The 23,785-nt window shown below is 46.2% G+C and overlaps 1 protein-coding gene across 3 annotated transcripts in view; it reads right to left on the bottom strand.

Annotated features, from left to right (window-relative positions):
- ULK4 (unc-51 like kinase 4) overlaps nt 1–23,785 on the bottom strand; it is a 514,736-nt gene that overhangs the window by 20,117 nt on the left and 470,834 nt on the right. The window lies entirely within an intron of this gene.

Here is a 23,785-nt window from a genome sequence, read left to right as displayed (position 1 = left end):
ATATTCATCAACTGAGCTTTGAACCTGAAATGGCCTCAAAGCTGAACTCGTTTTGCCAATAACTAGGGAAAGAAGGGCTTTTCTGGGACCTCGTTTTGACGGATGGATTGACATGCCACATGGAACCAGAGACTGTCTCCAGAGATCGTTGTGGAACAATTTCCTTTAGAAAGATAACAGATCGGTGCATTTGTGAAGGTCTTTCATACGCTATCTTCCTGAATCCTTGAAGAACGCTCTGAGGTGGGCACTGTTTTCATCTTGGCTTTTAGGAGGCAGTGAGTGCAGCTCAGAGAGGGAAGTTCCCAAGCGTGGATGTGGCTGGAAATTCACGCGCTAGCCTCAGGGAAGCAGACGGGACAGTGAGCAGGGGCAGCTGGCAGGCTGAGCTGTGATGAGCAGTGGAGGGCCCCACTCGGGTGTAGCTCCAAGGCCTGTCCAGACCTTCAGGAGAGGAGGCAGGGCCTCGGCAGCACCTGAGGCTGTGGCCTCAGCCATGGTTAAGGAGGCAGGGCGGCTGGGGCCAGGTCAAGAGCGGTGGTCCTGCCCACTCACAGTAGGGCAGGAGCACCGGTGTGGGGCATGGCTTCCCGCCCAAACCGCAGGGCATCTTCCTTCTACTCCACGCTGAGGCCCTCTCACCCTCGGGGCCACTGTCTCTCTCCACCCCAGCTCTCCCTGGCTTGTGCCTTCAGTCCCTCTGAAGACCTTTACTCTGGGAGGGTCAGGTATCCAGGAGGCAGAGTTCACACTGCTCCCCGGGGATGTTCAGCATATTTATCCAGCTGCGTTTCTCTAGGGCCTAAGACGGCAAGGCCTGGACTGTATGTCTCGGGGGAAGGGTGCCGTGATTCTGTCCTGTAATGCCCCTATTCGCTGTTGGTGCAAACCACCCACAGAAGCTGGCAGAGGCCGAGGGGCGAGGCACTCCCTGCACATCCAAGGAGCTCGCAGTGGAGCCTGGTCAACATCTCCAGGGGACCCCAAAAGGTCAGGGTGGGGGCTGCACCTGAGGAGAGCGAGGAGGGTCACTGCCCAGGCAAGGCCAGGGGCTGAGAAAGGCTAAGGAAAGGGGTTAGGGGCCATCAAGGAGGAAGCCATGGTTCCCGTTTCACCTGGTGGAAGGAAGGAAAGGGGGACTAAATGGTGAAGAGAGGGCAATGATTTCCTGCTGGCTCGACAATCAAAATGATGGGAAGAGAAAAGACGACACGGCCTCCTCTGTTCTCTGCCCCTGCGGTGTGACTTTGGCTGTGTATATGATGCTTATCTTCCTACTGATTTTTCTCCGTCCAGAAACAAAGTAAGATCAGCTGGGGTCCCTTGGGGATGACCGCTGCTTGTGCAATTTCACTCTGCAGAGAATAGGGCACAGAGCTGTGACTGATGGGGGGGCACGTTTTAGACTCTCAGTTCACCCCTCAGATGCCAGAGCTCTCTGGGGGTCTGAGCATCTCCAGATAGAGAGCTGGTCTTCTGGCTAAAGATCTGGGCTTCATGAAATCAGAGTTTTTCTCTTAACCAAATCATCCCAGGAAGCCTCAAACTTTCGTAGGATGATACTGACATTTGCTGGAGTCCAAATATATGAACAAGGAGAGTCATCAGCAAAGTCCTGCACTGGAGCCAAAGTCATGTTGGCTCATAAAGTTTGGTCCAGTGAATCTTATTATTTGTTAGGGCTACACGTGGGAACACTTGAGGGCAGAGAGTGCGAGCCTTGTTTTCTTAAACTGAACTGAACCTTCTTTTGGCTCTTGGTCCCATAAGCCTGTGTAACACAAGGTGACTGATTTGAGGGTCCTCTGCCTTCAGGGTGCTCGAGTCTGTAGTGGGTGTGGAAAGACCCATAGGGACACAGCGAGTCCCTCGACACAGATAAGAATCATACTAAAATCCAGTCTGAGTCTGGTTATTCTTTGCACATAGTTTTGTGGGAAAACTCAACCTCAAGCAATTTCATGAAAGGAAAGAAAAAAAAGATGTGATCATAAACTACCCATCTTTTGCTTTCTTTCCTTCCTAACTGAGCCCTTGGAGAACAGGAGGTGGTTTCTGGATGGCTGAGCCAGTGGCTTGAGTCTGCTGGGAGCTTCTTGGAAAGGTCCCTTCTCAGAGCCCTGGGAAGGGCTTGGAGACACCGTGGAGGGTCGGTACTGCAGCAAACACCCTTATTTGTTGTTGTTGTTCAGTGGCTAAGCTGTGCCTGATCTCCGAGACCTCACGGACTGCAGCACATCAGGTCTCCCGGTCCCTCACCATCTCAAACTGTCCTTTGACTTGGTGACGCCATCCAGCCATCTCGTCCTCTGTCGTCCCCTTCTCCTCCTGTCTTCAGTCTTTCCCAGCATCAGGGTCTTTGCCAATGTGTTGGCTCTTCATATCAGGTGACCAAAGTATTGGAGCTTCAGCATCAGTCCTTTCAGTGAATATTCAGGTTTGATTTCCTTTAGGATTGACTGGTTTGATCTCCCTGCAGTCCAAGAGACTCTCAAGAGTCTTCTCCAGCACCAGATTTTGAAAGCATCGATTCTTCTGTGCCCTGCCTTCTTTATGGTCTAACCCTCACATCTGTACATGACTACTGGAAATACCATAGCTTTGACTATCCGAACCTTAATCGGCAAAGTGATGTCTTTGCTTTTTAACACATTGTCTGCAGCCCAAGAAAGCAGCTCACGGAAGGAGGGCAGCTGCCTGAGGAGCATGCAGAGCCTCAGTACCCCGTGCACCTCTGAGCTCCCTTCCAGGAGACTCAGCACCTGCCCTCGCTGCTTACACAGTGTGCTCCGGGTTTTTTGTGATTTGCCAGTAACTCAGCTACTAATTGGAGAAGGCAATGGCAAGCCACTCCAGTACTCTTGCCTGGAAAATCCCATGGATGGAGGAGCCTGGTAGGCTGCAGTCTGTGGGGTCGCTAAGGGTCAGACACAACTGAGCGAATTCAATTTCACTTTTCACTTTCACACATTGGAGAAGGAAATGGCAGCCCACTCCAGTGTTCTTGCCTGGAGAATCCCAGGGACGGGGGAGCCTGGTGGGCTTCCGTCTATGGGGTCACACAGAGTTGGACACGACTGAAGTGACTTAGCAGCAGCAGCTACTAGTGCCTGGCATATGACACTGAGAATGCTTTGAGGACTTCAATTTGTCATGCCCCCACGTAACTGCAGCCAGAGACGTGCCAGCCCTACTCCTTGAACTGCTTGTGGCTGTGTTTACCCAGTTAAGAAGCCTCATCAGAGTAACTGAATGGCCACCACTGCCAACCTAGTCTTGAAATGTTGTGATGGTCAAACCTGATGAACCTTTGGATCCCCCTTTGTTCTGGTTCATGGGAGAGCAGGGTCTCCCAAGCTGGGCCCCCATCTGAGTGTCAGGGACCCACAGCACCAAGCACCCCGGGTGTGGAGGGGGCTCCGTGTCAGGGAGCACTGCTGCGAGGGCAGGGGCGTCAGCAGCCGGGCCACTTGTGAGGCTTCCGACCTTGTGCGGTTCTCGGTGCATCTCCCACACATTATACACGCTTTTAGTTAACCTGTTTAAATTGCTTTGCTTCCTTACTGCTGCTGTTATGGAGATTATAAACCACATACTTAAACCGGTCTTAATTTTGTAATAACACCCATTACCTGAGTGCAAGAACCATTGAAAAATCATGGCTACTGCTTACAGTATACTATTTCAGGTACATGAGGAGAAGACACAGTGAAATGACTGGACTCAATGATTAAATCCCCAAGGAATTCTTAATTAGCTTTTATAATCATCTGTACCTAACACCCATAGCAATGATCATAAATACTGCCGCAGAATTCCCTCAGAAATTTAGCGTTATTGAAAATATCTACAAAGTACAAAATGACTTTAATTTGACTTGGTGACTCAACACTGACAAAAGGCCAGGCTGGGGTTAACACTCGCAAGCACGAGAGCCTGAGCGGGACCTCTCTGGCCCCTCTCAGAGCCTCAGGCTGAGGGGGTGGCGGGGCCCACGGTCGACAGAGGAGGAATCTGGGGGCACATTTAACCACGTCTCCCCCTTGGACAGAGGAAACAGCTCGGATGGGCAGGCAGAAGCCTGAGGAGGGGAGCGGGTGCATCTAACACTCCGAACGGGTCCCTGACCCTCGCCTTCTCCATCAGCACGACCTCACTGTGGTACCAGACCTGGTACGGCCCCTGCTGCGTGTTAACACAGGGATGACGGTGGTGATGAAGATGGCGTGGTGGGGACCACAGTGACAGCCGTGCTCACTGCAGATGTGCTCTGTACCAGGCGTGTTATCCGTGTGTACTCACTGCATCGGCCCACAGCATAACGCAGGGCATGACTACCACCTCCATGTAGCCGATGGGAAACCGAGACAGGACTCCAGTACTTCCGCCCCGCTGGGGAGTGCAGGGGCCCCGCTGGGGAGTGCAGGGGCCCCGCTGGGGAGTGCAGGGGCCCCGCTGGGGAGTGCAGGGGCCCCGCTGGGGAGTGCAGGAGTGCAGGGGCCCCGCTGGGGAGTGCAGGAGTGCAGGGGCCCCGCTGGGGAGTGCAGGGGCCCCGCTGGGGAGTGCAGGGGCCCATTTCCCGAGACAGGACTCCAGTACTTCCGCCCCGCTGGGGAGTGCAGGGGCCCCGCTGGGGAGTGCAGGGGCCCATTTCCCGAGACAGGACTCCAGTACTTCCGCCCCGCTGGGGAGTGCAGGGGCCCCGCTGGGGAGTGCAGGGGCCCATTTCCCGAGACAGGACTCCAGTACTTCCGCCCCGCTGGGGAGTGCAGGGGCCCCGCTGGGGAGTGCAGGGGCCCATTTCCCGAGACAGGACTCCAGTACTTCCGCCCCGCTGGGGAGTGCAGGGGCCCCGCTGGGGAGTGCAGGGGCCCCGCTGGGAAGTGCAGGGGCCCCGCTGGGGAGTGCAGGGGCCCATTTCCCGAGACAGGACTCCAGTACTTCCGCCCCGCTGGGGAGTGCAGGGGCCCCGCTGGGGAGTGCAGGGGCCCATTTCCCGAGACAGGACTCCAGTACTTCCGCCCCGCTGGGGAGTGCAGGGGCCCCGCTGGGGAGTGCAGGGGCCCATTTCCCGAGACAGGACTCCAGTACTTCCGCCCCGCTGGGGAGTGCAGGGGCCCCGCTGGGGAGTGCAGGGGCCCCGCTGGGAAGTGCAGGGGCCCCGCTGGGGAGTGCAGGGGCCCATTTCCCGAGACAGGACTCCAGTACTTCCGCCCCGCTGGGGAGTGCAGGGGCCCCGCTGGGGAGTGCAGGGGCCCATTTCCCGAGACAGGACTCCAGTACTTCCGCCCTGCTGGGGAGTGCAGGGGCCCCGCTGGGGAGTGCAGGGGCCCCGCTGGGGAGTGCAGGGGCCCCGCTGGGGAGTGCAGGGGCCCATTTCCCAAGACAGGACTCCAGTACTTCCGCCCCGCTGGGGAGTGCAGGGGCCCCGCTGGGGAGTGCAGGGGCCCCGCTGGGGAGTGCAGGGGCTGGGCCGTGAGCCCTCACAGCGTGGTTTCAGGTGACACTGCCTCTCTCCTAGGCTTCGCCGTCTTCCCCTGGCTTCACTCCTCAACAAGCCCTTCTGGTGGTATTAGTGTACCAGTGACGGATGGGCTTGCACTGGGAAGGGCTGGGGGCGGCCCCAGGAATTGGATCGCGTGCTATGGCTGAGGTACTGAGCACCTGGGAGGCAACATTATACAAACTGGGTGCCGCCCAGGACTATCCGACCTCTTCGAGGTCATGGCTCCTGTGGGGAAGGGCTGTGGCACACGCAAGCTATTTCTTCATACTCCGGACTATCAATACCCTTCTAAGCTCTTGCCTGTCAGCAGGAAACCAGGAACTACAATTCCCAGACTCCCTTGCCAGCTGGCGGTACATTAGATCTTGCTGGTGAGACCAGTCGGGTAGAAAGAAGCCATGATTCACTGGGAACAGCTCAGGCAAATGCCTGGGGATTAGCATTTGGCAGGCGTAAGATGGGTGGCGAAGGCTTCATGGTGGAGGTGACACCTGACTGCATCTTGAAGGGTGAGATGGAGTTTGTCAGCTGGAGCAGAAGCAAAATGGCTCCCTATAGAGAGGAGAGCGGGAACCAAGGCATGATGGTGTGACCGGCGTGGTGAGTGAGTCCAGGACCCAGCACGGGTCAGGGGTACTGATGGCGGGGTCTACAGAGGGGGTGCCGAGAGGTCCTGGTGAAGACTGCATGGGCCAGCTGTGACAGGCTTTGTGCACCATGCAAAGGAGTGTGCCCCTGACTTTGTGAGTAGCAGAGAGTCACGAGAATTATGGGAAAGAAAGTGACTTCAGGTTAACAGGATCACCGGCAGTGATGGCAGAAGTCCCTCTTGTGAAAATGCGCTGAAATGCGGGGCAGTACACAAATAAGACTGCGTATTAAAAAGCAAAGACGTCACTTCACTGACAAAGGTCTACACAGTTAAACTATGGTTTTTCCAGTAGTCAAGGATGGATGTGAAAGCTGGACCATAAAGAAGGCTGAGTGCTGAAGAATTGATGATTTTGAACTGTGGTGTTGGAGAAGACTCTTGAGACTCCCTTGGACAAGCAAGGAGCTCAAACCAGTCAATCCTAGAAGAAATCAACCATGAATACTCATTGGAAGGGCTGATGCTGAAGCATGAACCTGTACCATGAACTGGTTGGCTTTCTCCAACATCTAAGGTGCTTTCTGATGGACCATTTACTGCTGCTTTCCAAAGCAAACTGCCCTGCCAAGCACGGCGCCTCACTGAAAGAGGCTGAGGATAGTCAGGCCGTGAGAAGTTTCTGGATGGCAGAGTGCATGATCATAATGAAAAAGCATGAGCTTCAGCTCATTATCCCAGGCGTGAAGGACAAGAAAGATGCTCTCCTGGCAATGTAATGCCCACACCTATAGCAGACTCGGGCCAAAGGTCTAAGACAAATCAATACGCTCTCAGTCAACAACTGACTCGGCAGCGCTTTGCCTTTTGGGTATACAGCAGGCAAAACTCTGCCCATCTCTACTTAGGATATCACATCTAACACTGGATTCTGCTAACAGACACCCAAACAGTATCACAGACCTTACAGCAGTTGACAATCAGCTTAAAATGCAAGAGATTAAAAATAATATTTGGTTTAGAAGGCTAATATATAAACTCAAACCAGAAAGCTACTGGGATGCTTTCAAAATTTAGCTTTTGGGTTTCTCATGGATGAACTATTTCAGTTTTTCTGTCAGTAAGGGGCAAGAACAATAGGACTCAAAGGACAAAAGTAGTAGTGTTTGCTGCAGCCAGGAAATTAAAACAAGCTTGCTCCTTGGAAGAAACCTATGACAAACCTAGATAGTGTATTTAAAAGCTGTCACTTTGCCGACAAAGGTCTGGATAGTCAAAGCTATGGTTTTTCCAGTAGTCATGTACGAATGTGAGAGTTGGACCATAAAGAAGGCAGAATGCCGAAGAACTGATGCTTTTGAACTATGGTGCTGGAGAAGACGCTTGAGAGCCCCTTGGATAGCAAGGACATCAAACCAGTCAATCCTAAAGGAAATCAACTCTGAATATTTACTGGAAGGACTGATTCTGAAGCTGAATCTCCAATACTCTGGCCACCTGCTGCAAAGAGCTGACTCACTGAAAAAGACCCTGATGCTTGGAAAGACTGAGGGCAGGAGGAGAAGAGGAAGAAAGAGGATGAGATGGTTAGATGGCATCACTGACAACGGACACGACCTTGCGCAAACTCTGGGAGATAGTGAAGGACAGGGAAGCCTGGTGTGCTGCAGTCCAAGAGGCTGCAAAGAGTCGGACACGACTTGGCAGCTGAACAACAACAATTCATGCCCACATTGGTCAGTCTCCAGAACTGAGAGATAACTTCAACGTTATGCCTGGTCCACTCGTATTTTCTTGTCTTTAACATAAATAAATTCTCCTGAATCAGTGCTGTTTAGAAACATTTGGATCTTCCTAGTCTCATTTTCTCCTCTTAAATTAAAAAAAATAAGATTTTGGTCTAGAAATAAGAAATAAGGTCCGATCTTCCATAGTTACACCCCCTGTCACTGAAGAGTCAACCATTTAACAACTAGATTCTTCTTCTCCAAACTGTACATTGGAGGAGGGAAATTTTCATGCATATGGGAGTCCTCTAATCAGAGAGGGTCCGATGGAAAAAATATTAAAAATATCTCAGAACTGGCATGGCATGGGAGCCAGAATGCACACCATGGCACCTGTCAAGTGGTGCTTGTCTGGGTGTTTGGTTTTGATCTCAGTCTGGGGTGAAACATCAGGTGTGGATCAGTCTAGCTCTTCAGAGAATCACCGTGGGGTACAAGGAACCTCAACAATTCAATGAGTGGGTGGGGTCCAACATTTACAAAAATGGCTACCACAGTTCTCCCTTCCGTTTCTACACCCCCGATTATGTGGCCCTGTGGCTCCTCTCAAGAGGTGGAGTCTGTTTTCCATTCGTGATTCCAGACTGGCCCTGTGACTCGCTTTGGCCAATGGGATGTGAAGGAACCCATGTTGCACCAGTTCCAAGCCGTGGCGTGGAGGGGTCTTGCGCACATCCCGTGGCCCTCTGAGAATAAGCCCAGGTGAGCTTGCTGGAGAAGAGGCCGCATGGGGCAGAACAGGCCCCGCTGTCCCAACCAAGGCCCCAGATGTACAAGTCCATTCAGCGGTCCTGCAATGCCACCGCACTGACCTGCAGCAGAGCAGGGGTGCACGAGACACCCAAGCAAGGCCAGCGAAGAAATCGCCAGCACCTCCCAGCCTAAAGGGCTGACTTGCAGAATCATGAGTTATGGCTACGGCTCTTGCTTTAAGTCAGGTTTCGGGGTGACTGGTTAATGCAGCCATATTTAACTGATGCAATTGGGAGGGTCTCCTAGTTGGGGAGGCTCTTACCTTCTGTGATTCTTTGCTCAGGAAGAATGGTTTATAATCACAATGAATGTATTATTTTTGTGTTGTTTTACTTCCAACCATCATGGCCTGCAACTTTCCCCATACTGCTAATCTGTATTTATTGTAACAATTTCTGACTATAAAATATTCCACTGAAGGAGTATAACATTTATCTAATCACGCCCATGTTGATAGGCTTTTAGATTGCTTATAATTTCTGAGAATTAGAAATGATTTATACATAGAACATTTCCCATGTTCCAGATGATTTCTTTAGGGTAGATTCTTAGGAACAGAATCACCAAGTCAAGGTTATTGACAATAATATGGCCCTTGAAACATGCCATGATATTTTCCATGCGGACTGAACCACTTTTCAGTGACAGCAGTGGGGTTTGAGCACCAGTGTCATCACACACTTGCCAGCATCGGATTTATTTTTAGGAGGTGCAAATTTAGTAGATGAAAAACTGAAAAAATGGGAGCTTTGGTTACATTTCTTTGACTGGATGAAAGCCTGGGGCAACCATGGAGCTGTCTGATTTATGTATCACTGGATAAACAAGGTTGGCATAAAACTTTGAAAATGCAGAGAATTAAGGAAGAGGTAAATGTTACTCAGATATTTATTTCTCGGACATTTACAGCAGCTCTTAATTGTGAAAACTGGTGGGTATAGGCTTTTCTAAATGAATTTTTAGAGGAGCAATCTTCATCACTCCAGATATAATATTTGACTATGTTTGTGTCACTTTCCTATGTATGTGTAAATGTATGTTTTTAATGGGCATTATTTAACATAATCATATAGAATCTAGCAATAAGTTTTTACTGATTTCTATAATAAAGTTAACCAGTGATTGCAGAACACTCCCCAAATAATAGGAGCACAGTTGGGAGAAGCTCTGTCTTAAACTAAGGATGTCCACACGCAGCCACCAGACAGCATGGTGAGGCCACATCACTTCCACACAGAGGGGGACATGAAAGCCACATGTAGGTCTCCGCTAGGAGAATGCTATAGTGACATCTTCCCAGGCATGATCCAAGTGATTCGTGGCTAACAGTAGGTAAAACACTGACATTTATACAATAATTAATTTTCTCTTCTTAGAAAACAAATTTGTGATCCAAGGTTACCACCAAGAAACACTGCGGTCACTTTCTTGCATGCTGGCAGGCTCTTGTGCGTGGCAAATTAAGGGGTGGGTTACAGTTAATGCTCCAGGAACTCAGTATAACTTTCAGCTTATCGCATCCACACAAGAACGAGGAAATCCCAGAAGATTCTGAGCCTGTGTACATGGCACACCAAGACCAAGCCTATATCAAGACTGGAAGAAAAAGTCAAATGCGCAGGTGGTTACAATAGCTAGGACCTGGAAGCAACCTAGATGCCCACTGACGGATGGATGGATAAGGAAGTTTTGGTACATACACAACAGAATAATACTCAGCTATAATAAGGAACACATCCGAGTCAGTTCTAATGAGGTGGATGGACCGAGAGGCTATCATACAGAGTGAAGTCAGTCAGGAAGAGAAAGACAAATGACATATATTAACACACATATATGGAATCTAGAAAGATGGTACCGATGATCCTATGTGCAGGGCAGCACAGGAGACACCGCCTTTTGGACACAGTGGGGGAAGGAGAGGGTGGGATGATTTGGGAGAATAGCACTGAAACACACACATTTCCTTATGTAAAGCAGACAGCTAGTGGGAGTCTGCTGTATGACTCAGGGAACCCGAAGCCGGTGCTGTGTGACAACCCAGAGGGGTGGGAAGGGGAGGGATGTGAGAGGGAGGGGCTATATGTACACCTATGACCGATTCATGCTGACATACGGTGAAATCCATCATAATATTGTAGGATAATTATCCTCTAATTAAAAATAAAATTAAAAAATATGCAGGAGGACACCTACTTGTGTATCTAATAGACGTCTCAGCTTTAACACGTTGAACAAGTGAACACCTCATGTTGCCCTCCAAATCTACTCCACCTGCAGTCATTTTTGACTCCTTTCTTTCACACCCCAAATCCAATCTGTTAGGAAATCCATTTCTGTCTCCAAAACATACTGAAAATCTGACCACATTGCACCACCCTGTTATCACCACCCTGGGCCACGCCACAGGTGTCTTTGTCCTTGAGACTGTAATAAGTGGCCTGACCTCACCTCCAGTGTTCTCCTCCTCCTCATCTCTCCTTTGCCCACACTGGCCTCCCTGCTGCTCCTTGAACCTCCTGGTTTTTGAGTGAGTCCAGTACACTCTCATCTCAGGGTCTCTGCACCTGCCATTTCCTCTGCCCAGAGTTCTTCTCCCAGACACCAGCACGGATCACTCCCCCACCTCCGTCAATTCTTTACACAAATGTCACCTTCCCAACTGCAGAAAAACCCCTTCGTACCTTATCCTCCCATCCCTTTTTGTTAATTTTCCCAAGCACGGAGTAGTTTCTGCCACACTGTAGAATTCACAGTACACTGTAGAATATCATGCCCTGGACTTGCTGCTGATTGTCAGCTTCCCTCTGCTACAACATAAAGTCTACAAGGGTGGAAATTTATGTCCGTTCTGTTTCACCGATGCATTTCCAGGTCTTGGAACAAAGTCAAATACATAGTAGATAAAAGTATTTGTTGAATTGACTTATTTTTCTACCCTTTAATTTTAGACCCTGGGATCATGGATAAGAAAGAGAAGAATTATGAAACCCTCAGCTTCAAAAAAGGTAATGCTGATTTGGAGCTGCAAAACAATTAAAGATGGTGTTAACAGCATCACAACCCAGGGCTGGGTATGGAGCAGTGTTCCTGCCCTCAGCTGGACTACAGAAAAGCTGGAAGCACCAGGATGCTCTAACTGAACATCAGTCCCAGCAAGGTTCTGGAGTTCAGATCTCACAAGACTGACTGAACACTTCATGGACTGAATATAATCAAATTTTGACCATTTCCTGGATTTTGGGGGGCTTCTGTCTGACCTAGGATGGCAGGGATCTGAAGTCACAATAAGGAAGTAACTGAACCCAGACTGAAAAGGAGGGTCATAAAAGTGTTTGGTGTGATGGACTCAGGGACCTGTCTAAGGTCACGCCGCCATACGAATGGAACAGGACCCAGGAAGGGTCTGAGAAGGCGGCTGTATTTCACTCCAAAATGAAAAGGCGTGATTTCGGAATCATTGATTGATCAGGGATCATCCGCACTGCTGGCTACCTTCGATAGTTGAGACTGAGCTGAGTGAAATGGGGAGAAATCAATACCTACAGGGACGGTGCTGCTGATGTGCAGAATGTTAAATTAAGTAGATTTTTTTCTCTCTCTTAATGGACCGGCATTTTATTTCATTCTCAAGTGAAACACTATTCAGTCTTTTAAGATGAGGGGAGATGTGCATTTCAACATAACGACAGAACACAGTGGAATGCATCTTTCCCCCAAACCCAAGATACTTTCTAATTAGCTCTGAGTTATCCATCAGGAAGTGATGTAACATGTGATCACTAACAGATTTAAAGGCACAGAGACAGCTGAAAAGATTTGACACCAACCCTAACTTATATACATTTTGGCCAGACAAGCCCTGGCTAGAATAGTTGGTCATGATCTGCAGAAATAGGGGTCCTATGTTTAGAGTACTTGCAAAGGAATGTGTCTGGGTAAATGCATCTTTACCTATCAACACAAATGAAGAAATGTGAAAAAACAGAAAATCAAGAGATGGGCTGCCACTTAGTAGACATTGTCAGGTATGTTATCACTGAATTACTTCACAATCAAAATATGTACAAGTACAAAGCATGTCTGTGAAAACTAAGCTTGAATTCACAATAAATGGAACACCACTTGGCCAGGGGTACTCTAAGAGCTACTTGATGCTGACCACCTACAGTAAATCTCAGTTTAATAATCGAAAACAATCTTGGCCTCTTGATTAACAAGTAGTTTTATAATATTAACACATTAAAATTTTCTATTTAAGATCCACACTGAGGCCCAGGCTTAACTGTAATGAGTGGTCGAGCTGAGGATGTCAGAGTCACAGCAAGAACAGGAGAAATTTATAATCATTCGAATACTTAGATGAAGAAACTGGGCATTTCATGTGTTCTCACAAGAAGCTACTTTTACGAACAGAAGTGCTATGAAGAATGCTTGGCTAGTGGAGAACTGAACAAATGTATTTTAAGAGTTTGACTATCAGTTTAAAATATGTTTAGCTTTTCTCTCAGAGATAAACAGAGTTTTCTCCTGTTCATGGTTGAGTGGAAACAAAATGGTATTTGAATCAGGGCTCAGTTGTTTCAGCAAGCTAGTAGACAGGGCTTTTCATGTGTCTCGAATTCATAATAAGAGAGGGAACAGGGAGGCCGGTGGAGGCCATGCTGCTATTGTGGCTTATAATTGGTGGCCCTCTGAACAGCAAATACAAAAGAATAGATGGTCTGATGGGGATGATGCAGCGAGGTTGTTCTCTGATAACCAAGTCTGTGATTGAAAGAGATTGTTTTATGAAAACTTACCATGTTGTGATAAGCCACTTACTTTAACTATTTCCAAAGTATTTGAAATATTTAGAATATTGCTTTGCTGTAACATAGATTTATTTTCTTCCTAATTATTCTCTCAAAAGTTCAGATTCTAAATTGTCAAAATAAAGTCCTTATTTAAACTGAACAGAGAATTTTAAAATGATGACAAATAATAAAAAGCTATGACTCCAAATAAAAAATTCATAATGAATGTCTATTGGGGAGTGTGGATAATCTCAAACATTCCACTGATTTTTGTTAACAAAGCAGCTATCTTTGGCTCTATGTCAAATTTTAGATAAACAAGTTTATTTAAATATTAAAAATGTAAATTATTTATACCTGATTTTATATAGATATAAGAGAATTTCATATTAAAGAACTCATTTTCTTTAAATGAAATATACTAGAACAGTCTATAGCAAAAGATTAGAAGACAGAATTATGCATTTATGTCAGAAGACCAAAAGCAATATCATGCTCATAATCTGCAAAAACAGCAAATATTCAAATACAAATGAGCAAGTGTTATTATTGTTTTTAAGTCGTAATCTTTAAAAATTATAGCATCGGCTCTGATAATCATTGTTTGGCTCATAATTGGTTTTGACACTGCCTTCTTTTCAGGGTTTGAGAGAAAAGATTTTCCTATTCTTGAAAAACATTTAAAGAATTTCCAGTTCAGGAGCCTACAACTGTGATATTTCATTCTGCCTAAATCAAGATTAAATCACTGAAGATGGCATACCAAGAAGTAAAACTCTAGGGAGGCTATTAACAATTCAGCATTTCTAGTTCATGCTGAAGTGTTAATTCCACTTCCCAAAGAGAACGAGAGAAATGGTAGTCATTCAAATTAAGATCCTGTGATGGTGGAATTACGCCACCACATTTTATATTAGAGCACATTTGGAATAACACGCAAATGTGAGGCAGTGAAGTTGGGGAGGTGTCAAGCTTGATGTCTCCCTAACATTTCTTCACAGTAAAATCCAGACAACCAGCATCCAACAATTCACAAACAGAAGTGAGTTTCTGCCTACGTGTCTAGCAGTATCCTTGGAGATACGGGGCTCTCTGGACAGGGAATGGTGACGACCTTTAAGACCATGGCTGTAAAAGCGTCTTCTCTGTGCTGCGGTTTCCTCTGATGTGCTCGAGTCTGTAACTCGGGGTCACCTTGAACAGCAAACTCTGTGGCTACAGCTGCGCTCTGAGCTCTGTCAAGCTGGGGAGGGTGGCAGCCTGCTGAAGCAGCTGGGACTGAATCTGGGAGCTGCACGGCAGAGAAACAGTGAGAGGTGGCGGCTGAGAGGTGTTCAAAACCCCCAAGAACTCCCCTCGTCCCTGAGCTGGGAAGGGGGATGGACATCCTGCAGGCACGTCTGGTGGATGCACTGCTTGCACTGACACTTTTGAAGGCCTGGAACATGTGAGTAGGGTTACCCAGTGTGATGTACACAATCCGCCCGGGGTTTTCCTCTTCAAAAGAACACTGACTTGGGGACTTCTCTGGTGGTCCTCTGGCCTTCTCCAGAGGCTAAGACACTGCACTCCCAATGCAGGGGGCACAGGTTCAATCCCTGGTCTGGGAACTAGGTCCTACATGCCTTAAAGTAAGAGTTCGCATGCTGCAACTAAAGATCCCATGAGGAAGACTGAAGATTCCGCATGTCGCAGCTAAGATCAGGTGTAGCCAAACACACAAATAAATATCTTTAAAAAGGAGAGAGAGAACATGGACTTGCTTGCTCAGTAGAAACAAGGACTTTCAACATGGATAAATGTGACACTTGGATTCCTAGCATTTAGCAGCAAGCCGCCAAGATCAACCCTGACTGACGTGAGCAGAGAAAGATACCAGGAGCTCACAGTTTTGTGGGGAGTTGAAAGCCATGAGGCTAAGCTTTCGGGGACAAAGTCCATGCCAATTACCACGACTGCTACAAGGGACCCCAGCCTGCACCAGGGCCACTGCTGACTGGGAAGGTCGCTAGCCCACAGCCACGACTGGCAGTGGCCCCACAGCCACAACTGGCAGTGGCCCTGCTTCTGTTCGGCAGAGCTGGGGAGTCAGTCCCACAAACTGGGAGCCCATCCCTTCTCCACTGAGAGCACATTCGCCACCCCTTGCTTCTCATGTCACTAGCCCCCATGTCACTGTGTGCCATGAGGGAAGCTGAGAGGCAGAGCTGAAACCCCTGCCTGCAGCCCAGGTGCAAGGGACACCAGAACAGAACGGAAGTACAACCTACTACCACTCGGGGCAGGCTTGGCATCTTCCTGCCAAGAGTTACAAGGTGATGTGTGCGTGATCAGTTGTGTTTAAATCTGTGACCCCATGGATTGTAGCCTGCCAGACTCCTCTGTCTATGGCACTGTCCAGGCAAGAATACTGGAGTGGGTTGCCATGCCCTCCTCCAGGGGATCTTCCTGACCAAAGGATTGAACCTGTGTCTCTTACATCTCCTGCATTGGCAGGTGGATTCTTCACCACTAGAGCCACCTGGGAAGTCCAACATTCTCACACAGGTTGGGACATCAAAACCACAGGGTTGGGCCCGGAGAGGGAAGATTTCCACCTTGGGAAGGGAAATGCCAGCCCTCTGTAAAGGTGGGTTCCTTTGTTTCTTTTAAATATATTAATATTTTTCCTGATGATAAAGGTGCCTTGGGAGAGACTTCTGTTTCTAATGTGAAGGCCTAGGCTGAAAATTCTCACACTGTAACAGCGTAGGTGTGCTGGTAATATAATCCACATTTTCTTAAATAAATAGCAGAACTAGCAAAGAAGGAAGGGAAATTGCCAGTGGGAAAACACAAGGAAGGAATTAGAACCTGAAGCAGTGGCAACTGCTTCAGACATGCTCATCTTGGTACCCAAAGGCTTGAGTTTCCACTTCCTTTGTTGTACTAAGCCAAAGTCCCACTTTCCGTCCCCATGTGCTGAGGAAACTCAACCTTATATTAATCTCATTGTGAACTAAATCTCACTGTACAAAAAAGTTCTTGGATTGGCACCAGTCTGTAGTTCATGATTTGAGGAGCACTGCATTTAGATTTCATTAAATCAATTATACCCGCTAACTTTTGAAGGATAATTACTAAATAAAACAAACAGAATGTATTTATCTTTCAAACTAGCAGAAGAAAAAGGTGTGTGTCTCACACACACTTTTCAATTTATTAGAAGCTAGGAAAAAAGGGAGGGGGAAAGAATCAGAAAAACACAAAATGCTGGGTTGGCCAAAAAGTTCATTCAGGTATTTCTGTACGCTGTTATATGAAAAACCTGAATGAACTTTTTGGCCAACTCAATAAAATGGTAGAAAAAATTAGCTCCAAACATGATTGCAATAAATGCAAATAGAATAAATGGACAAGACTGATATTGTCAGATCGGATAAAAATAACAGCAAAATCTAACTAAATTATTTACATGAAACTCACCTAAGAGCAGAGAAAGCAGAGTAAGGCTGGGAGCAAAAGGGAAAATTAAATGACAAGTGGGGAGGTCAACATCATGCTTCCACCGGGCCAGGCCACAGAAAGCCAGATATTTTGTCAAACACTACTCTCGATGTTTCTGTGAAGGCATTCTTTAGGTGAGGTTAATATTTAAATTAGTAGACTGTGAGTAAAGCAGATTACCTTCCAGAATGAGGGTAGGACACATCTACCCAGCTGAGGTCCTCAGAAGAAAAAGGCTGAGTTCCCCAGAAGAAGAAGGAATTCTGCCAGCAGACTGCCTTTGGACTCAAAATGCAACTTCCCTGGGTCTCCAGCCTCCTTGCATACTGGACTCACCACATCTCCAAAACTGCATAAGCCAATTACTTAAAATAAACCTCTCTCTATCCACATACTGTTGGTTTGGTATCTCTGGAGAACCCTGACGAATACAATGAGCAAAAGCAGGGTAAAACAGACCTCAAGGTAAAAAGCATAAGGTCAATATAAGGGTAGGGGAATAGAGGGACAAACTGTTAGGTATAAAGTAAGCTATTAGGCTATATTGTACAACATGGGGAATATAGCTGATAATTTATAATAACTATAAATTGATTATAACCTTTAAAATTGTGAATCACTACATTATACACCTATGCTGTGGGTGCTGTGCTTAGTCCTCAGTCATGTCCAGCTCTTTGCGACCCCATGGACTGTAGCCTGCCAGGCTCCTCTGCCCATGGGGATTCTCCAGGCAAGAATACTAGAGTGGGTTGCCATGCCCTCCTCCAGGGGATCTTCCCAACCCAGGGATGAAACCCAGGTCTCCCGCATTGCAGGCAGATTCTTTACCATCTGAGCCACCAGGGAAGCCTATAACTTATGTAGTACAGTAGAGCAACTACAATTTTTTTAAAAAAGCAGTGAAGATGAGAAAGGCCTGAACATACTGATAAAAGAACAGTTCTCTAGGAAATCTGTCAGGAACTTAACAACTGGGATATGCATACCCATGAACATTACAACCCTAAATATAAAAAGTAGAAATGATTAAACTGTAAGAAGATATTGAAATCTATAACCACAGTGAGAAATGTCTACTGGGAAGCCAAAAACATTGTAAAGATGATAAAGATAGGAATGTAACAGAATTAACAAGATAAATATACTGAATTCAGTTTAGTCATTCAGTTGTGTCCGACTCTTTGTGACTCTATGGACTGCAGCACGCCACGCTTCCCTGTCCATCATCAACTCCCAGAGCTTGCTCAAACTCACGTCCATTGAGTTGGTGATGCCATCCAACCGTCTCATCCTCTGTTGTCCCCTTCTCCTCCCGCCTTCAATCTTTTCCAGCATCAGGGTCTTTTCCAGGTAGTCAGTTCTTCACATCAGGTGGCCAAAGTATTGGAGTTTCAGCCTCAGTCCTTCCAATGAATATTCAGGACTGATTTCCTTTAGGATGGACTGGTTGGATCTCCTTGCAGTCCAAGGAACTCTCAAGGGTCTTCTCCAACACCACAGTTCAAAAGAATCAACTCTTCAGAACTCAGCTTTCTTTATAGTCCAACTCTCACATCCATACATGACTACTGGAAAAACCATAGCTTTGACTAGATGGACCTTTGTTGGCAAAGTAATGTCTCTGCTTCTTAATATGCTGTCAGGTTGGTCATAGCTTTTCTTCCAAGGAGCAAGTGCCTTTTAATTTCATGGCTTCAGTCACCATCTGCAGTGATTGTCTGTCACTGTTTCCATTGTTTCCCATCTATTTGCCATGAAGTGATGGGACTGGATGCCAGTTTTAAGCCAGGTTTTTCACTCTCCTCTTTCACTTTCATCAAGAGGCTCTTTAGTTCCTCTTCACTTTCTGCCATAAGGGTGGTATCATCTGTGTATCTGAGGTTATTGATATTTATCCTGGTAATCTCGATTTCAGCTTGTGCTTCATCCAGCCCAGCGTTTCTCATGATGTACTCTGCATATAAGTTAAACAAGCAGGGTGACAATGTACAGCCTCGATGTACTCCTTTCCCAGTTTGGAACCAGTCATTGTTCACGTTCAGTTCTAACTGTTGCTTCTTGACCTGCATACAGATTTCTATTAAATTCTGTGAAACTGAAAGTCGCTCTGCTGCTGCTGCTAAGTCACTTCAGTCGTGTCCAACGAGCAGCCCACCAGGCTCCCCTGTCCCTGGGATTCTCCAGGCAAGAACACTGGAGTGGGTTGCCATTTCCTTCTCCAATGTGTGAAAGTGAAAAGTGAAAGTGAAGTCGCTCAGTCGTGTCGTGTCTAACTCTTTGGGACCCCATGGACTAGAATTCTCTAGGCCAGGATACTGGAGTGGGTAGCCTTTCCCGTCTCCAGGGGATCGTCCCAAACCAGGGATTGAACCCAGGTCTCCCTTATTGTGGGCGGATTCTTTACCAGCTGAGCCACAAGGGAAGCCTATACAATTCTGTACCCTATAGCTAAAATGTACAGTTAGTTTTCAAACATGTGGAAAAAAATGAAAAAAAATTGACCACTTATTGGCTACAAAAATAGTCTCAATGAATAGCTAATGACTATTATCAGCTAGATGGTATTTTCTGAAATATGAATCAATTAAAATAGAAAAAATCAATTTAAAGATACTTCTAAAATGCATAAATTTGGAATATTTATGCTACAAGGGTGACTACAGAGAACACAGAGTGTATTTAATGGAACACAGAACATATGTAGATTCACAAAAGGATAGAAAGACTACATTTGAAATTCACAGTTTTAACTAAAGGACTACTGAAAGGATGATTTAAAGTCTTCAGTGCTTTTATTGGCTTAGCTCGGTTGTAAGGAATCTGCCTGCAGTGCAGGAGACCTGGGTTAGATTCCTTGGTTGGGAAGATCCCCTGGAGGAGGAAATGGCAACTCACTCTAGTATTTTTGCCTGGAGAACCCCATGGACAGAGGAGCCTAGGAGGCTACAGTCCATGGGGTCACAAGAGTGGGACATGACTTAGCGACTAAACCACCACAGTGTTGTTATTAAATAAATTTTAAATTAATGTGAAAGATGAAATTATAAAGAAAAGCAAGGGGAAGATTATCACAAAAGTGAGGCAAGTGGGACTTCCCCAGTGGTTAAGGATCCCCCTTGCAGTGCAGGGTACATGAGTTTGATCCCTGGTTGGGGAACTAGGATCCTGCATACCATGGAGCAGCTAAGCCCACATTCTGCAACTATGGAAGCCCGTGTGTTCTGGAACCCACATGCCACAGCTGCTGAGCCTGCACACCCAGCACAACTAGAGAGTCCACACACCACAGCGAAAGATGCCATATGGTGCCATGCAGAATCTGAACGTCAAAACTAAGACCTGCCGAAGCCAAATAAACAACTTTTTTTTTTTTTTTTTAAGTGAGGAGAGAGGTTACATTTAGGAAGAGAGCAGAATGCATTGGGAAGGGTATACGAGGGATTGACAATGTTGGTTTCCTACACTGCATCACAGTTACCCATCTGTTTTGTATTATTACTCTTTAAACCATGCAGTTATTCATATTTCCTTCTGTATAAAAGATATTTTACAACAAAGGAGCAAAACTTAGAAAACATTTGAGTTAAAAGTGCAACAGTTACACAAATAATAGCAAACAAAATCCAGCTTCATGCTCTTTATAAGAGACATTTCTAAAACATGGATATGGAAAGGTTGCAGGGAAAATGTGGAAAAAGACCTCCCAGTAAAGTAACAAAGAAATCGAGTAACTAATTTTTAAAAGTGACCTTAAGATAAAAACAAACAAAAAAAGATAAAAACAATTATTATGGAAAGAAAAAGCTATACAAAATATTAAATATTTTAAATCACTCACTGCGGATGCTGATTGCAGCCATGAAATTAAAAGACACTTACTCCTTGGAAGGAAAGTTATGACCAACCTAGATAGCCTGGAGAATCCCAGGGACGGGGGAGCCTGGTGGGCTTCCGTCTATGGGGTCACACAGAGTCGGACACGACTGAAGTGACTTAGCAGCAGCAGCAGCAGATAACATATTAAAAAGCAGAGACATTACTTTGCCAACAAAGGTCCATCTAGTCAAGGCAATGGTTTTTCCAGTGGTCATGTATGGATGTGAGAGTTGGACTGTGAAGAAAGCTGATCGCCGAAGAATTGATGCTTTTGAACTGTGGTGTTGGAGAAGACTCTTGAGAGTCCCTTGGACTGCAAGGAGATCCAACCAGTCCATTCTAAAGGAGATCAATCCTGGGTGTTCATTGGAAGGACTGATGCTAAAGCTGAAACTCCAACACTTTGGTCACCTCATGCGAAGAGTTGACTCACTGGAAAAGACTCTGATGCTGGGAAGGATTGGGGGCGGGAGGAGAAGGGGACGACAGAGAATGAGATGGCTGGATGGCATCACCGATGCGATGGACATGAGTTTGAGTGAACTCCGGGAGTTGATGATGGACAGGGAGGCCTGGCGTGCTGTGATTCATGGGGTCGCAAAGAGTTGGACACGACTGAGCAACTGAACTGAACTGAACTGATAACAATTTTAACTTGAGTGCACCAGTAAAATAGTATCAAAATGTATACAGCAAAATTGACAGAACTACAGGGAGAAATGGACAAACTTACAACCTGGTTGATAATTCAGTTCAGTTCAGTTCAGTTCAGTCTCTCAGTCATGTCTGACTCTCCGTGACCCCATGAATCACAGCACGCCAGGCCTCCCTGTCCATCACCAACTCCCGGAGTTCACTCAAACTCATGTCCACAGAGTCAGTGATGCCATCCAGCCGCAGATACAAAATTTAAGTAGACAGAAAATATTTCAACAAAACAATAAGCTCAATTTAATGACTACATATAGCTAAGTCAGTAAAGAGTCTCCTGCAATGCAGGAGAACTGGGTTTGATTCCTGGGTCAGGAAGACCTTCTGGGAAGAAAATGGAAACCCACTCTAGTATTCTCTCCTGGAGAATCCCATGGACAGAGAAGCCTGGAAGGCTACAGTCCATGGGGTCTCAAGAGTTGGACACAACTTTGTGACTAAACCACCACCAATGACTACATAGAGAGCTTTACACCCAACAACTGAAAGATGTATATTCTTCTAATGCACACACAAAACATTAGTGATAACTGTAGCCCGCCAGGCTCCTCTGTCCATGGAATTCTCCAGATAAGAATACTGGTGTGCATTGCCATTCCCTTCTCCAGGGAATCTTCCCAAACCAGGGATTGAACCCAGGTCTCCTGCATTGCAGGCAGATTCTTTATTGTCTGAGCTACCAGGGAAGCCCATTGTGATAATATACTAGGCTGTGAAGCAAGTCTCAAAAAATTTCAAGAATCCATACAGGTAAGGTTCTCTGACCACAGTACAATTCAATTAGAAGTCAGGACTCTTGAGAGTCCCTTATACTGCAAGGAGATCCAACCAGTCCATTCTAAAGGAGATCAATCCTGGATGTTCATTGGAGGGACTGATGCTAAAGCTGAAACTGCAATACTTTGGCCACCTCATGCGACGAGTTGACTTACTGGAAAAGACTCTAATGCTGGGAAAGGTTGGGGGCGGGAGGAGAAGGGGACGACGGAGAATGAGATGGCTGGATGGCGTCACCAATTCTGTGGACATGAGTTTGAGTGTACTCCGGGAGTTGGTGATGGACAGGGAGGCCTGGCGTGCTGTGATTCATGGGGTCGCGGAGAGTCGGACACGACTGAGCGACTGAACTGAACTGAACTGAACAGCAAAAGAACCCAGAGGTCTGGAATCCCAAAACCTCACTTAAAAATAATACATGATGGAAAGAAGGGATTATAATAATATTGTTCAAAACATTAAGATCCAAGTGATAATAAAATGTTATATATCAAAACTTGTAGAATTGTGCAAGTGGCCCTATGAGATATTTATAGCCCTAAACGATTATATTAGAAAAGAAGAAAGGCTGAAAAGTAATGAGCTTATCACACAATTTAATAAATTAGAAAAAGAGGGACTTCCCTGGTGGTCCATGGCTAAGACTCGGCACTTGCAATGCAGGGGGCACAAGTTCGATTCCTGGTTAGGGAACTAGATCCCACATGCTGCAACAAAGAGTTCCCATGCCGCTACTAAAGGCGGTGCATGCTGCAACTAAGACCCGAGACAGTCAAATACATAAATAAACAGATAAATAAGAAAAATAATAAATCTAAAGAAAATAGAACTGTAGGAGCAAAGATGTATGAAACAAACACACATATCCACAAAGTCCAGGGAGAGTTCTTAAAGACCAACTGAGTAGACAAACCTCAGGAGAAAACAAGAGAAGACAAAAAACACCATTAGGAATCAAAAGTGTCCGTAATTACAGACACAGCAAAGATGAAAAGCAGCAAGGCGCTCAGTGGCTTTGTGTTCCACGGGCAAATTATTCAACCTCTATAATGCTTTGGTTTCATCATCTGTAAATTAGCCTTATCTAAAGTACCAATTGCACATGATTGTTGTGAAAATTAAACTGGTTACTGTATGTAAAACGCTTAGATCAGTCCTTGGCAACAAATGTGATAATAACTAATACATCCAGTGCTCACCAAGTGTTAGCTGTTGCTCCCACTGTTGGCACTTATTTGTTAATTTCCCTTAGCCAGTTGGACTATTTTATTAGTATTTTCTAGGAACATCTTTTGATTCTGTTGATCTTATTTGACTGTACTATTTCCTATTTCATTAACTTCTACTCTTACATCTAGCAGTTCTCTCCTGCTTTCTTCAGGCTTAATCTGTTAGTTTTACAAACTTCTTTAATTGAACATTTAACACACTTGTTTTCAGTGCTTTTTGCTTTCAAAATTTGTTCTTAATGGTCAAAATGTGCTTCTAGTTAAAGTACCAA

Source organism: Moschus berezovskii, chromosome 24 (assembly GCF_049115385.1).
Source record: "Moschus berezovskii isolate FMDL1 chromosome 24, NW_MosBer_1.0, whole genome shotgun sequence".
Taxonomy (NCBI): domain Eukaryota; kingdom Metazoa; phylum Chordata; class Mammalia; order Artiodactyla; family Moschidae; genus Moschus; species Moschus berezovskii.
This window is presented reverse-complemented; position numbering and strand designations above follow the sequence as displayed.